This window comes from Mercenaria mercenaria, chromosome 8, assembly GCF_021730395.1.
Source record: "Mercenaria mercenaria strain notata chromosome 8, MADL_Memer_1, whole genome shotgun sequence".
Classification (NCBI taxonomy): Eukaryota; Metazoa; Mollusca; class Bivalvia; order Venerida; family Veneridae; genus Mercenaria; species Mercenaria mercenaria.
In genome coordinates this window covers 65,507,334-65,522,808 of record NC_069368.1, presented here as the reverse complement: position 1 = coordinate 65,522,808, position 15,475 = coordinate 65,507,334, and the positions used below count along the sequence as shown (strand labels likewise).

Here is a 15,475-nt window from a genome sequence, read left to right as displayed (position 1 = left end):
GCGGGGAGGTTGAAACGACGCACCATTACTTTCTCCAATGTCATCGATACCAGAGGCAGCGAAAACAGTTACAAGATAAAACTAGTCCTATCACAAACATTACATTACCACTCCTCCTACTTGGTGATGCAAATAGTCCTCAAATCAATACATCTGTCTTCACTCACGTTCAAGAATGCATACATCAAACCAGGAGATTCATTTAAGACCTGCAAACACCAAGCCTAGAAATCCCACAAGTAAACCCATCCCAAAAGCAACCAAACATCCTCTCTCTCTCTCTCTCTCTCTCTCTCTCTCTCTCTCTCTCTCTCTCTCTCTCTCTCTCTCTCTCCTAACGCATTACATTTAGAAGTACCACTTTTTCTATTTCATGTCGACAATCGACTAGTATACAGTTAACTCCAAATTCAGAACTCTTAAAATATTTAAATCTTGAAAAGAATTGTCTGCAACCATGCATTAATTTTACAATGAATTGTTGTCATTGCAATTTAATATATATACATGTTTTCGGGAAAGAGTTTCTAAAAAAGCTGATTAGCTTTCTTCTCGATCATTAGCTTTTGTAAATATGTATTGTAATTAAATGCTATTTGATTAATAAATATTGTTAAAACCAAAATGATCCTCTGATTTTTATAAAGAAATATTTCACCCGCAAGTATCCTGCGAATAAACGTATAAGTAGAAAAGGATAACGAAAACATTATCGGAAAAGTCGATTAAGTCCTTATTAGTAATTCAGAGTTTACTTCATGGTAAATCAGTCAACAAGATTCAAAAGTAGTACAACTATTTTGTCACGAATGGCCTAATGGTTTAACTACCCGATTCTCCCTTCCTCAGTAATAACATAAAGATGTTATCGTTACAAATACCGTGCGCAAGTAGAACAGCCGTCGCGTTTACAACCTGTCAATATTTACCGCTATTTCTCAGGTTAGAAATAATTTACATTTGATAGTGATAACGCGCACACGCCGGGAATCTGTCCTTGCGGATTTGACTTGGTGACCTAGTTTTTGAGCCCAGATGACCCAATATCAAACTCGTCCAATATTCTATTGATGGTAACATTCTGACCAAGTTTCATTAAGATTGGACCAAATGTGTGACCAGGGTGATCACAAAAGCTCACCTTGAGCACTTCTTGCTCAGATGAGGTAATAAACCCTCATTTTTTCCTCTAATGGCACCTCTGCTTGTAAAATGGGGACTTATTTCATTCGCAGAATGTATTTTCAGTAAAATAAGACAAATTTCATGTTAAAGTTCGTGTGTTTAAGGCAAATACAAAGACAAAACTAAAATAGCGCTGTTTACTGTGTGACGCTGTCAAGAAAGCGATCTACAAAAGATTAGAGGATTCAATCTGGCGCCGTTTCACTCCAAATCACCTCATTTACTGTTCATATTTTCACACCTTATTAATTGTAGTTGCAATTATATATTGGTTTCAATGGTTTGAAATTCTAGAAAGTATAGTCTTGTATGCAACACATCGTCTAATTATGGTCTCATTATGGTGAACATTTGTACCAAGTTATTTCAAAATCCCTTAATGCATAAAGAAGTTATGGCACTGACACAGAGACCATGTTTCACCTTGAAGTGTCACTTTAAAAAGAAAAAGGAAAATAATAAAATGGACATTAACTACATATTGCCGATGTTTGTATGTAAACTTTGAGAGAGGTAGGTGTAATAGCATTGAAGTAATTTCACGACCAAATATATGAGGACACATATACAAACAGACCGAACAGACAAACCGCATGGTGACTGCTATATACCACCCTCCTTCAAACTTTGTTAAAATTATGAAGAAATGCTACAGGAGCATAGGAGACGCCGATATTTTATAAAGAACTCACTCACAAACAGGCATACAGTCTTTTTACGAAACTCGCAAGCACCTGTACAGTACTTAAGCAAGTATGCATACAGTCAGGAAATTACACCGAATATTCTTTCATTGACGGTTATAAACAAATTGGAAAATTTAACAATGATTTTATTTTATTTTACCAAACTAGTATTGTTTCTTACTACATGAAACAGTGGAATTTATATGTAGGTCTTTCTTCAAGCAAGAAAATAAGTACTTTTGACGCCGACAATCTACCATTTCTAGACAAAATCAGTGATCAATCGGGTTTTTTGCTATAATTCTACCTGTCATCAGACTAACACTTTATATACAGAAACAAATCATGTTCAGCTTCCAATAAAATGTAAATATACATACCTTCAAAGCAAATCAGTCACTTTAAAATGCTGTTTTTCAACTTTTAGCTGTCAGTTTATTGTTTTGATCACTCGCAAGAGGAAGAGGGTTTTGTTTGTTTTTTTGGATTTAACGTCGCACCGACACATGATAGGTCATATGGCGACTTTCCAGCTTTAATGGTGGAGGAAGACCCCAGGTGCCCCTCCGTGCATTATTTCATCACGAGCGGGCACCTGGGTAGAACCACCGGCCTTCCGTAAGCCAGCTGGATGGCTTCCTCACATGAATAATTCAACGCCCCGAGTGAGGCTCGAACCCACATCGATGAGGGGCAAGTGATTTGAAGTCAGCGACCTTAACCACTCGGCCACGGAGGCCCCCAGAGGAAGAGGGGGAGTACAGTCGTTTATAGGTTGTGCTATGGACACGCCAAAATGGGAGTAGCCAGGAACTGAACCTGGTGGCCTCATTTCTATAGGAATTCAAAGTGTGTTAACCATCTCGACCTATGTGTGACATCATGCCACATGTATGCATAATTCACTTGGGCTCCCTCATGAAATAATTCCGCATTTCACCTCTTTGTATTATTTTGATGTAGTTGAACATTGTTCTGCCATTATTTCTTAACATTAAACATGTTACATGGATCCAGTTGATTGTCAGTTTAATGTAGGGATAATACACGATTTTTTTGTATTAACGTCTGCTGAAGCCCGCGGGATTGTTTGTGGCCGAAACCGAAGGTCGAGGTCAGATACATATCCCAAGGGCTTGTGCAGACGTTAATACACAAAACAAACGTGTATTGTCGCTATTCTTGCATAAAAACAATACACGACGACTTTATGTATTGTTTTCATATGTGATGACTTGACGATTCCGGTACATTTTTTATTTACCATTCTTGTAAACGGTAAACATGTTTTAAATATCCGTATCCAAAGCCCAGAAATAAACAACACTATCAAAAGCGCATCCTGAAGGTTTTTAAACGATTTTTTATCTCTTGTTGTTACAAACATAAAATTACCAATAATTGTTCATATCACTTCACAGTTTGGTGCACTCGAGCACAATTTCAAGAACAATAACTTTACATTCTAGTTATATTGAGTACGAACACAGCTTGGAGTACGAATGAGTACGAACGTAGTGTCGAGCTTCCAAGCTGTTTATATAAATTCTTCGAAAAATTTGATAAAAACATACCGACAGATACTTACCAAAATCATAAATATGATTCCTAAAAACAAAGAATCGCAGAGGTTGCACGCGATTCTTTAATATTCACGGTTGTCTACAAAATCTGAATCGACGCCGAGTTCTAAAAGGGGAGTAAACAAGGGAAGAAACGAGTACAAACATTGCTGGGGCAGCACATTTGGCGTTTGTTACTGATACAGCAAAACATTCTATGGTTTAGATTGCATCTTTTATGCTTCAGGAAGAGGGCTTTATGAAAGAAACAAGACGCAGATACGAGATGTCAATCTGCGCAGAAATACATATACGTCCCTAGGAAAGCATTACAAAAATAAAAAATCGGGTATTTACAGCACGTGAATTGCCTTGTTGGCACACGATTTTTCTTCCGTTAATACATGGGCGGATCCAGTGAAAAAAGTTGTTTTTATCTAAGAATAAATATTCTCACACTTTGCATAATTTGAACTAAACTATCATATGCCAGATCAGACCCGGAACCAGAGCTTGGCCGAGCCCCAAGTTGGCTGAGAAGTGACCTATATTAACCAATGATGTATCCTTCTATTTGGGCAAAGGAAAAAATTTTTCCTCAAATTTCGATCCAATAATGCACCAGAGGCCATCATTTCTTACCTGTATATTAAAATTTTCCAGGAGGAGATGCCCTTGTGCCCTAAAATGAGGGAGTACATACTACAGTAAATGTATAAGAGGCCACCATTCTGTACCAGTAATTAAAAAAGAGTTCAAGGGGGAGACCCCTGTCCCCTCACTAACATAAGCAAAAGTGCCCCTCAAATACCTACCCGATCTCAGTGCTCGCTGAGCGCTTCTGCAGTGGACAAACCACGCAAAGGCCAAAATGATATCTTTTGAAATATCCATTATGCTGTCCTTCCAATGTGACATTTCATTTAGTGCTGAATAATGTGCATTATGATAAAGTTTGGTAAATATCTGTAAATAGATATTTCTTTTCCCGTAATGCGTACATTGTGCAAGTCTGCAATTTTATTCTGCCAGTGCTGAAAGTAGAACTACATTTCGACCACTCCTCTTGAATTTGTTAGTCATAGATGTTCACTAAAGTTGACTTTAAATGGACTGTGTTAGTATTTTGTGATAGCAAGAAATGGTGATTATAAAGTAATCTGACTTGGCTATGAGAGCCAGTTTTGAAATAACTATATGCTTAAAAAATTATAGTGTTAATAATTTGGGTCAAAATCCAGATCTTTGCTTAAAGTGATATTTCTTATATATTAAGTTTTCTCAAGTAATGAACAAAAGAAATTGTTTTGATTTTAAACTCTTAAAAATGCCAAATGAAGTGAAAAACATGTGCCAGCGGGGAATCAACCTTGACAGTTGTGGCAATAATTTGCCTGCATTCTTGACCAGCATTCCAGGGAATGACACACAATGGATGTAGAATGTAAAGCTATATATAATGAAGGCAGTTCCAGTGCCCCACTATAAAAACCTTACATTTGCGAGAGGAAACAATTATAATTTTTATTTGTTTCTACAACATTTTATCTGTCAGTATCTGAGTTTCAAAGCCTTCATTTTGTTGTTGTCTGACCTGAAGGTCAGTGCTTTTAAACATTAGCTTTGTTTTCAAATTGCTAATTTAAACAATTACATTCCATTTAGAGCCTCAGATATAAAAGGACATCAATTAACATCTTTCATAGATATTTATAAATAGATATTTCTTTCCAGTCAACCAGTCATTATACCTGATTAAAGTTTGTGGGTACAAGAGCTGATAGTAATGGTACATTTTGATCATTCTTCTTGAATCACTAAGTCATGGATGTACGCTGAAGTTGATTCAGTATTTGACTGTGTAAGTGTTTCTAACATTCCAGAGCTATTATCGTTTTATATTCATACTAATATGTGAATGCTTTTTACAATATTAATATCTGTAACAGAGACAAGTTAGTATTGAGAGTAACTTCTGTTCTTGAACTTCTGCAGCTGATGCAAGTTTATACCTGTAAATGGATTGGACCACTTCATTTGTAGCACACAGCATGTGTCATATTTCCATCTCCAGCATCAAGTATAGGCATTTGCTTTGAGAAAGTACAAAGTGAATGGGGCCATTGCATTTACAATACGGAAAAAGTGTCACAAAATGCCTACATGGAGAATTGTTAAGTGATGATCTCTGGTCATGCAATTCAATATTGTGCATTAAGTTAGCAAATTATCTTTTTTCAAATGTTTAAGTTTTCATAGGTATAGTCTTATTTGAAAAAGTTGAAGAAGACAAAAGAAAATTAACGGTGGTAATATTATGATTGAAGTCGGAGAAAAAACATACTAATAGTATATCACAATTTGCCATTGGGGATTTGGACCTAATTTTGCGCTAAACTGGCCATGAAAAAAACTGACATGCTTTGAGTTATCATTATCTAATGTGAGCGATATATGAAAACCATCTTTTAGAATATTAATATATACTGAATAGCAAAATAAACTATCCAGTTTTATAACTGGGGCATTTTCTATTAAAACCTTTAATTTATATTGTGTTCTTCATATCTCATTACACTTGAAGAACTTCACGTGTATTTTTTTTTTTAAAAATCACGTCAAGGTCTTCAAGTGTAATTTTGGTATGAAGAAACAATCCAACTTTGAATGATATTTTTTTTATTTCAGAATATGCCAGTTAAATATCTGGATAGTTTTTTTTTTTTGCTGTTCAGTATATTTATCATTGCTAGCCTTGGATAAGTCAAGTGTGCTCTAAATCATGATTAAACTCGTAGGTTATGTTTTAACAGTTAGTGCTACAGAAAAAATGCAAACTATTATGTTTTATAATTGTTTGAAATGTATATATTTTCTTTCTAGTGCAACAGTCATTCTGCTTAAAACTCCTTTTTGTCTGCCAGAGCTGAAAGCTGTAAGAATATTGGTCTTTTAGTCGTGGATGTTGGCAAAAGTTGATCTTTATTGGAATATGTTAGCATTTCTAACTTGCCAGAGTTATCATCAATCAATTATTTTACTATGATATGAAACTATTTTAGTATTAATATACTTTACATCGACATAATTAGTTTTGAAAACAGTTTGCTGAAAAGTTTACCGTAATTAAAATTTTAACCTTAACTTCAAAATGCACATTAACTTGTGTTCTAACTATTTATGAATAGATATATTTGTTTACAGTGAATCAGTCATTGTGTTAGACTGCATTTTTTGGCTCCAAGAGCTGAAAGAATTAATACTTTTTGACAACATCTAGTGGAATGTTTAGTCATGGATGTTCATCATAATTGATATTCATTTGGATTGTGTAAGTATTTTTATTTTGTGTGGATTAGTAATGACATTTTAATATTTAACTTCTGAATGCAATTTTTGAAACAATGATAAACAGAACGTTTCAATTTATACATTTTTACCTAAGACACTAAAATCATGTTTTATTTTAAGTATATGCAGCTTGAGTAAAAGAATTTACATAAATGTCTGATTGTTAAAACTGATTGTCCTAGACATCGAAAATTACTTAAGAACAACCTTTATGTAAATGAGTCTACTATTTTAGCTACCAATATCAGGAAAGAAAGTTAAGAACAGTGCACTAGTGTGAAAAATATTTTATGAAGCTGAATTCATTTCACAAAAAGACATCCTGTATCATTTTGATAATGGTTACTCTTTATTTTCCAGTAGTATTTGTACTAGGATGAAGAGCAGATAAAGAAAAGCTGTGTAATCTATCTTAAACATTAAGTATTCCAAATTAGGCATTAAACATGTTCCTGTTTTAAATTGACTGTATGAAGTATATGGAGAGCTATCCTACTCGCCCCACATTGATTATTTTAGTTTAAATGCACCTTCATTTTATCTCTGATTTGCTTCAGTTTTATGACAGTTGCTCATCGTCACCAACATTATATGACACAGGAACCATGACTCTTGCCACATTCTATAATTCCTCTTTTTTCACTTGGAATGTCAAGTTACATCACATGGTACTACATCGATAACTATGGCACCTCCTTTTTATGATTTTTGTCCTCTTTTACCTAAGGATTGTGGTTTATTTTGATGCATTTTCAATACATCATTACCATTACTGTATGGATTTGTTTCAAACATGAAGTAATTCTTTCACATCACCAACAATGTCATTTGACATTGGTACCATTCCTATAGCACCAATATTTCATTAATTAACCCTCCTTTTACACTCTTTAAGACTAAGAAAATCGTAGTAAAAGTTTTGCGTGCAAGGACATACAGCTATTACTTAAAGGCATATATATTTAAAACCTACCTTATTTCTAGATCAGTTACCAACCTCACTGAGGCAAGTTTCATAGCTCTTAAAGGTATATTAGGCACAGTATGCCCCCTTTTAGACATAGAAAATTCTGGTAAAAGTTTTGCAGGCAAGTTACTATCTGTAGAACAAATGCAGACACTTCACATGAGCTTTGGAATTATAAAACTTGTTTATTGCATCAACTCCCATAACTCTGACATGCATTTTAGTCGCATTATGTCCCCTTTTGAACATAAAACTTCTGGTTAAAGTTTCGCATGCAAGTAACTATTTCAAAACAAATGCAGATTCTGGATTGAAACTCTGTAGATTTTCAAACATTTAGTCTGGGACAATAAATAAAATAGTCGAGCATTGGCTGTCTTACAGACAGCTCTTGATTAGGTTAAAGTTGAGAATTTCCTGAAAGTAAAACAATTTGCTTAACATTATTACCTTGTGAGTTATTTCCTCATAGTAACTGTCTAAATTAATTAACGTAGTTCTTTACATGTGAAACAAATATCGTAGGGTGTGAAGCATATATTAAAAATAAAGAAGATTTAATACAGTGGATATTTTTTGTTAGACTGAACTGAAAATGGTTTTGGTATAAAATGTTATGCTATCACTTCTTGTTTTGCAAACATACATTTCTACCCTAAGTGGAAACAAGCTGATGATACTTAATTTAAGAAATGACATATAGCAAAAGAGTGCATTAACACTATTTATGCACAATGAACAGTTATATGTTTAGCGTAATAATTTCAAGAGGGTGCAGCCTGAAAGAATTTTTTTGTACGACGTATTAACGCCCAAGTGTATAAACAGTAAAAATCATGGTTTTGCTATAAATTATTTCAATTCTAATATGCCGTTTATCTAAGGCAGTATATAAAATATAACAGTGCTCTTTCTTGGTGGCAACAATAACTTTGACGTCATCGCATATTAATGTGATGTCATTCTAGCATAAGTATGTTTGTTTTTAATAGAATCAAGCGTAACAGAATATTCTTTCTGACATGGTTATAATACATTTACAGATGTATTTAATCAGTTGATTTTTTAACATTTCTGTTTCAGAATGTTACCAAATCGATTTCTTTGTTTTAATTGAGTTTGGCAATTATTTGTACACGTTATGGTTATGGTTGAACCAGTTATCACTAAAGAATGGTTTATTTTTGATTTTACTGCAAAATGATACAAGATCAGAGGTAAGATATTTTTAAATAACTGGATAGTAATTGTTGATAGATGTATTTGTTAATCAGTATTAGCTAAATCAATAAATTATATATTTTGTCTGGCTCAGTCTGTCTAAATGTTCACTAGGTACATGTATTTGTATCAGGTGCTGCAACTTCTGAATCACAAAAAAATGCTTGACTGCAATTTGAAGTGTTTAATTACATAAACTCATTTTTTTTCAATATATCAGTAACATGTTTACATCTTAAGCAATTTGTGTACACTTTTGTACATAATTAATTTCAAGGCAATATTTTAAAAGATTTGTAATGCCTGTGATTAAAGACATATTATGGCAACACCTATGGAAGGTAGTCTTGAAAAGTCCACAAAGATGTCTGTTCTCCACCTTGAGATGTTCTTCTCTGATGATTTCATAACGCGGCCAGAATGTGTATAGGCATAATGTCTGGACATAGTTTGATAACCAGATGGATTGTCCCAGTTAAAAATTGAACTGCTGTCTTGACAAGTTTAAAACCAGTCTCATACCAAGTTTGAAAACCGTCAAGATTGTCACACATGTTTTATAATTAGGGTCCTTGAAGTTCCTAAAAAATCAAAAATTAGATTTCCCGCTCTCTTACTTGAGCATTCATCGAATGTTCACAAAACTTTGGCACAATAATTATGTGATGTAATATCTCGGACACATTCAGTAGCCTGCTATGAACTCAGAGATACTCCGTAGTTAGGGCACATTTAAACAACAGTATAAAAGGGGTATAAAACACACAACTGATAGACCCATTTTCATCAGCATGCTCAGTTATACAATGTATATTCCATTATTCAAACATTTTAGCGACTTGCTTCCTCAGATAGCAGTCTTTCATAGAAAAATTATAAATACAGTTTATGACGTAATGTTTGATTTGTTTTTCAGAAATAAATCACACGTACAGCAATGGACTCTGCGTAGAACACACACCTCTTGAGTTTGTATAGGAAATAGAAGCAAACATTTTCCGAGTCATATACACAACATTTCAGAACATAAAACAAAAAGTTCAGTATCATCTGAAATAAAATGATTTGTGATTTCTCATTGAGCTTAATAAAACTTTAAAAGTAATGAATGGAATTCCAAGTGTGCCATACAGAATAGGAAATATGCCTTCGTTACAGAAAATGAAAGCACAAAACATGAACCAAAGAGAACATGCAACGTGCAAAAAGAAATGTAATGTGTAAAAGAAATTCTCATCCTTTCAGTTTATAGTTATTGAAGACAGATCCAAGTGAAGTTCAACATGAGAGTCCCAAAGTTGATTCATTGAAGGCCAAATGAAATTGAAAATCTGGAAAAAGGAAGCCTGATTTCGTGGACTGAAATTCTAGATGTCTAGGAATGATTTGTTTTTAGCTCTCCTTAGCACGAAATGCTCTAGATGAGCTTTTGTGATCGCCCTGTGTGTGTCCTTTGTTAGCTCTCTTGATCAATGCTGTTCAGGTGAGTTTTTCTGCTTGCTAGATGTCCGGCGTCCGTCGTCTGTCGTCTGTTGTCTGCCTGTCGTCTGTCGTTCGTCAACATTTAGCTTGTGTATGCTCTAGCTGTATTTTTCAACTGATCTTCATGACATTTCGTCATTTTGAATATCTAGATGAAATCTAGGCCGAGTTTGAAAATAGGTCATCTGGGTCAAAAACTATGTCACTAGGTCAAATCAAGGAAAAGCCTTGTGTATGCGATAGAGGCTCTTTTTTTTTCAACTGATCTTCATGAATTTTTGTCATAATGATTGCATTGATAAAATCTAGGCCGAGTTCGAAAATGGGTCATATGGGGTCAAAAACTAGGTCACTAGGTCATATCAAGTTAAAAAGTTCTGTATGCGATAGAGGCTGTATTTTTCAATTGATCTTCGTTAATTTTGGTCAGAATGATAACCTTGATAAAATCTAGTCCAAGTTCGAAAATGGTCATCTGGAGTCAAAAACTAGGTCACTAGATCAAATCAAAGGAAAACATTGTGTATCCCATAGAGGCTGTATTTTACAAAAGATCTTTGTGAATTTTGGTCAGAATGGTTGCCTTGATAAAATCTAGGGCAGGTTGGAATATGGGTCATCTGGGGTCATAAACATGTCACTAGGTCAAATCAAAGAAAAAACCTTGTGTATGTGACAGAGGCTGTATTTTTCAATTGATCTTCATGAAATTTGGTCAGAATGATTGCATTGATAAAATCTAGATCAAGTTAGATGATGGGTTATCTGGGGTTAAAAACTAGGTCATTTGGTCAAATCAAAGTAAAACCTTATGTATGCGAGAGAGGCTGTATTTTTCAATTGATCTTCGTGAAATCTGGTCAGTATGATTGCCTTGATAAAATGAAGGTCAAATTTGAATATGGATAATCTTGGATCAAAAACTAGGTCACTAGGTCATATCAAATAAATTCCTTGTTTAAACTCAGGAGACCACATTTTTGGTCCAATTCTAATGAAAATTGGCCTGAATATTTGTTTCCATGAAATCCCTAGTTACACTGTTATGGTGTGTTTCTGAGGTGGGCGACCTAGGTCCATCTTGGCCCTCTTGTCAACAATTTGGCTGTTAACACATTAAATGTCATATATTGGCCTAATCTTAATGAAACTTTGTCAGAATGTTATCCTCAATACAATCTTGGACAAGTTCCATATTGGGTCATCTGGGGTCAAACACTAAATCACAAGTCAAATTGGGTCATCTGGGGTAAAAAGCTTGTTATTACTAGAATGGCCACATTTATGTTAATATCTCTTTTGAAACTTACTGGGTCATCTGTAGTCAAAAACTAGGTCACGAGGTCAAGGAAAAGCCTAACACCCTAAAGAGACATAATTTAAAGTTTGAAATGAGAATTAAACAGAATGTTTGTCTTGATGACCTCTTGGCCAAGATTAAATATTGGTCATGTGGGGTAAAAGATAGGTCACCAGTTCAAATCACAGGTTTAGGATTTACACTTCAGATATCATATTTAGTTGGTCAGAATATTATTCTTTCTGATCTTTAGGTCAAGTTAGAATCTGGGTAATGTTGGTACAAAAGTAGGTCACAATGTCAAATCTGAAGAAACGCTAGTTAACACTCTAGAGTACATATTTATGACCCTATCTTCACGAAAACTGGTCTGTCTGAATGTTATTATTGAAGATCATTAGGTCATGTTTGATTCTAGGTCATATGGGGTCAAAAACTTTGCCACTAGTTCAAATCAAATGAAAAGCTAGTTAACACTCTAGAGCTTTCATTTATGACCACATCTTTATGAAACTTGGTCAAAATGTTATTATTGATGATCTATAGGTCAAGCTTGAATCTGGGTCATGTGGGGTGAAATACTAGGTCTCCAGGTAAAATCAATGGGAAAGCTTGTTAACTCTCTAGAGTCCATATTCATGATCATATCTTCATGGAACTTGTTCAGAATGTTTATCTTAGTGATCTTTAGTTTAAGTTTACATCTTGGTCAGGTGATGTTAAAAACTAGGTCTCCATGTCAAATCAAAGGAAAAGCTTGTTTACGCTCTAAGAGTCCATATTTATGACCCTATTATCATGAACCTTGAACAGAATGTTGATCTTGATGATCTTAAGGTCAAGTTTGAATTTGGATCAAGTGAGGTCAAAAACTAGGTATCCAGGTCAAACCTTAGTAAAGCTTGTAAACTCTATAGAGTCCATATTATTGACCCTTTCAGTATGGAACTTGGTCAGAACTTTTTGTCTTGATGATGTTTACACTAAATTCGAATTTTGGTTGTACTTTTCCAATTTAAAACAACACCCTGCTTTTTGGAGCGCTAGAATAACACTCGTATAAAACTCAAGAAGAAGTCAAGAAGTACCTTCATGAAACTTCGTCAAAATTTTGGTCTCTTTGAAATCAATACCAGCTTTGATTCTAACATATCAGGTGTTAGTATTAGGTCAGGTGAGCGATACAGGTCCTTCAGGGCCCACTTGTTTATTAACACAATCTTAAATAAAACACATTTCTGCAAGTATCACTATTGACATTGCCTTGGAGTAAATAAGTATAAAAGGAATTTTAAACACTGGTTATGAAACTAAATAAGCCTATTAGAATATAAATACTTATAATTTATAGATACTTTTAACTGAAAATTGATTTTATCTGAACAGATGTTAATGTCACTGTGTCAGTGTTAATAAATCAAAAAAGGTATATGTAATCCATTTTGAGAATTTGTCATTATGTCACCTCTTACTGAGGGAGACATACTGGTTTATGTTATGTTATCTGTCTATGCATTCGCCCATCTCTCAAACCAATCATTCATGTATCTGTCTAACAACAAAATCTTGTTTTCTCCATCCTTTAACATTGTGAAGGATTTGAATAGATTAGAAGTGTCTGCTGTTATTAGGCCATATCTTTTAATTCCCCGCCACAAGTGGTGGGGGGAAGGGTTATAGGAATGGTCTCCGTCCGTCTTTCTGTTGGTCTGTCCGTAACACTTTGATATCCGGTCTATTTCTCCTAAACCCCTTGAGGGATTTTCCTAAAACTTGGTTCAAATGATCATCTCAACAAGACAATGTACAGAACTCATGAGTCAGCTATGTTGGCTCAAGGTAAAGGTCACAACTCAAGGTCAATATTTTAAGCCTTCAATTTCGTGTCTGCCCTGTATCTCTTAAACTGCTTGAAGGAATTTTATGAAGCTTCGGTTAAATGATCACCTCATCAAGAGGATGTGCAGAACTCATGAGTCAGCCATGCCGGCTCACGGTCAAGGCCACAACTTAGGGTTAAAGGTTTGAGCCTTCCATTTGTGTCCGCTCTGCTTCTCCAAAACCGCTTGAAGGATTTGCATGAACTTGGGTCAAATGCTCACCTCTTCAAGATAATGTGCACAATTTATGAGCAAACAGTGTTGGCTCTAGTTAAAGGTCACAACTCAGGGTCCAAGGTTTTAGCCTTACACTTCATGTCAGCTGTGTATCTCCTAAACACCTTGATGGATTTTCATGAAACTTGGGTCGAATGATCACCACATCAAGTTAATGTTCAGAATCCAGCCATGTCTGCTTAAGGTCAAGGTCACAAAGGACTGAGCCTTCTATTTTGTTTCCACTCTGTATCTCCTAAACCCCTTTAAGGATTTTCATTATACCCCCACAAAACGAAGTTGGGGGAGTGGGTATAAAGGAGTGAGCTTGTTGGTCGGTCGGTCTGTCTGTTGGTTTTCCTTTCACTGTGTCCCTGAACGGTTAAATGGTTTCTGGAAGATAACTTGAGAACGCTTGAGCCTAGGATGATAAATTTTGGCACACAGGTGTATCATCATGAAATACACGTCAAGTGTGACTTTAGGTCAAAGGTCAAGGTCACAGTGACTCGGAAAAGTTAAATGGTTTCCAGATGATAACTTGAGAACACTTTGGTCTAGGATAATATTTTGTACATAAATGAAACATGATAAAATACAAGTCAAGTTTGACGTTGAGGTTAGTAGGTCAAAGGTCAAGGTCCCAAAGACACAAAACAGTTAAAACAGTTTCCGGATGATAACTTAAGAACACATACGCCTAGGATCATGAAAATTAATAGAGAGTTTGGTTATGACCAGCAGATGACCCTTAATGACTTTGAGGTCATTAAGTCACAGGTCAAGGTCACAGTGACACTGAATATTTAAAACGGTTTTCGGACAATAACTTCAGAACTATTTAAACTAGGATAACGAAACTTATAAAGGAGGTTGGTCATGACCAGCAGATTATAACTTTTGATTTAGAGTTCCAAAGTTCAAAGGTTAGAGTGACCCAGAACATTGAAACCTTTTCCGGACAAAAACTTGAGAACACTTAGGCCGAGGATCATGAATCTTCAAAGGGATGTTGATCATGTCTAAAAGATGACGTGTCTTGATTTTGAGGACAAGGTCAAGCTAGTTCGGCTTTGACATGGGATCAGTTCTGTGACAAGGCCATATTGTGGGGGTATAATTCGTCACTCCTATGACAACTCTAGTTAAACTTGGGTCGATGATTACAACATCAAGAACTCATGATTCATATTAAGGCCAAGGTCACAAACCAAGGTCTAAGGTTTGAGCTCTTCTAAATACCTTCACGTATTTTCATGAAACTTGGGTCAAATGATGACCTCATAAAGATGATGTGCAGAATTTATGAGTCAGTCATGTCAGTTCAAGGACAAGGTAGCACCTCAAGGTCAAAGGTTTAATCTTTCCCTATCTATAACAGTGGGGGCGGATTTAGCTGTCTTTCAGACTGCCTTGTTATTCATATTAGGTCATGATTTCAGACACAAGGTCTTTCAACAAATCGTCACGGAGAACAAACGCCCCGCCCGAGGATCAAACCCCGTGATCCGTAGACCAACGCTCTACTTACTGAGCTAAGCGGGCGGGCTCGATTTCAAAGAAACTTGGCACAAAAGTTCAACACACCGAGACTATATGCAGAGCGCATGTTTTGGATGACTGTC

At 35.3% G+C, this 15,475-nt stretch overlaps 1 long non-coding RNA gene across 3 annotated transcripts; it reads left to right on the top strand.

The window, feature by feature from the left end:
* The first annotated feature begins 5,019 nt into the window (after nucleotides 1–5,019).
* Nucleotides 5,020–13,001, top strand: LOC123543229 (uncharacterized). Of its 3 annotated transcripts, none has more exons than XR_008372123.1 (4): nucleotides 5,020–5,294; nucleotides 6,638–6,764; nucleotides 8,835–8,968; nucleotides 9,889–13,001. It is a non-coding gene; the product is annotated as an uncharacterized LOC123543229 (long non-coding RNA). The 3 variants fall into 3 exon arrangements; XR_008372124.1 differs by lacking the exon at nucleotides 5,020–5,294 and adding an exon at nucleotides 6,067–6,427; XR_008372122.1 differs by lacking the exon at nucleotides 5,020–5,294 and having other exon boundaries at nucleotides 6,075–6,764.
* Nucleotides 13,002–15,475: the final 2,474 nt, after the last annotated feature.